This window comes from Selaginella moellendorffii, unplaced genomic scaffold (genome assembly GCF_000143415.4).
Source record: "Selaginella moellendorffii unplaced genomic scaffold, v1.0 SELMOscaffold_329, whole genome shotgun sequence".
NCBI lineage: Eukaryota > Viridiplantae > Streptophyta > Lycopodiopsida > Selaginellales > Selaginellaceae > Selaginella > Selaginella moellendorffii.
Genome location: NW_003314584.1, coordinates 10,089 through 11,205, shown reverse-complemented (window position 1 = coordinate 11,205; position 1,117 = coordinate 10,089). Strand labels below are relative to the sequence as shown.

General features: G+C 42.1%; 1 pseudogene; it reads left to right on the top strand.

The window, feature by feature from the left end:
- Positions 1-3: 3 nt before the first annotated feature.
- Positions 4-1,117, top strand: part of LOC9641127 — a 2,353-nt pseudogene continuing 1,239 nt past the window's right edge.

Genomic DNA, 1,117 nt, shown 5'->3' with positions numbered 1-1,117 from the left:
TGCGCTGATCGTCATGGTGACAAGGTTTGTGGTTAGTTTCGCTACGGTGATTTGATCTTCGTGTTTGCTATGCTAGACTTACGTTTATGGTGATGCCTACCGATACAACATCGAGAAGAACGAGTGGAAGCCTGTCACCAGTCCAAACTCTCCTCCCCCGAGAAGCGCTCACCAGGGGGTTGCGTGGAAAACTGGCTCTTCAGTTTTGGTATCCAGGAATTCTCTTGATTTTGGCAGTGTAGGTGGTGAATTCGGTTTCATGACTATAAGGTGTGTTTCTAGCTGACTTACAAGAGAGTTCTTGCAGGATTTATGGAGACTGGATTTAAACACAAATATCTGGCGGGAGCAGCTTCAACTAAAAGGCTGTCCAGGTGCTCGTTCCGGACATAGATTGGTATGTATTGCGCTTCTAAACATAATCTTTATTTTTTTCTTTCTTGCCACAGAAACATAAACTTATTCTATTTGGTGGATTTTATGACACGCTGAGGGAAGAAAGGTCGGCTGTTTCAGCAGTGTAGATGTTTAGTATTGAATTTTTGACACAGGTACTTTAATAATCTTTAAGTGCTGGACTTAGACAATTATAAGGTTTGTTTCTCATCGGTCTTCCTTGTTTTTTAAACAACTAAACTGATTTCCTTTTGCAGTGGCAAGAGATAAAACCCAAGCTTGGAGCTGCCTGGCCTTCAGCTGGAACTGGTTCTCAGCTTGCTGTTTATTTAGATGAGGTATTTGTCTACTAAAAGTATAGTTTTGCGTGTTGTGAACATTTTTTCTTTTCTAGATTTTCTTGTACGGTGGCTATTTCAAAGAGCCTGCCCCTGACAAAGATCAATCCGACAAAGGTGTAGTGCTCGCAGATATGTGGACGTTAGATCCACGGATTGGGAGTGGGACAAGGTTTGCTTGTTTTACATTCTCGTATGGAGTTTTAGTTTTTCAATGTGTTTTGTGAAGGTGAAAAAATCCGGTATGGCTCCTGGCCAGAGCAGGATATTGTCCACATCTTGTCTGGTGGTGTAGTTGATGCTGATGAGTACGGTTTCAATGCATGCGTTGGAAAAACTAATGTCTTTTGCAGGTGATTCCCTGCACAGCGTTTTTATGATCG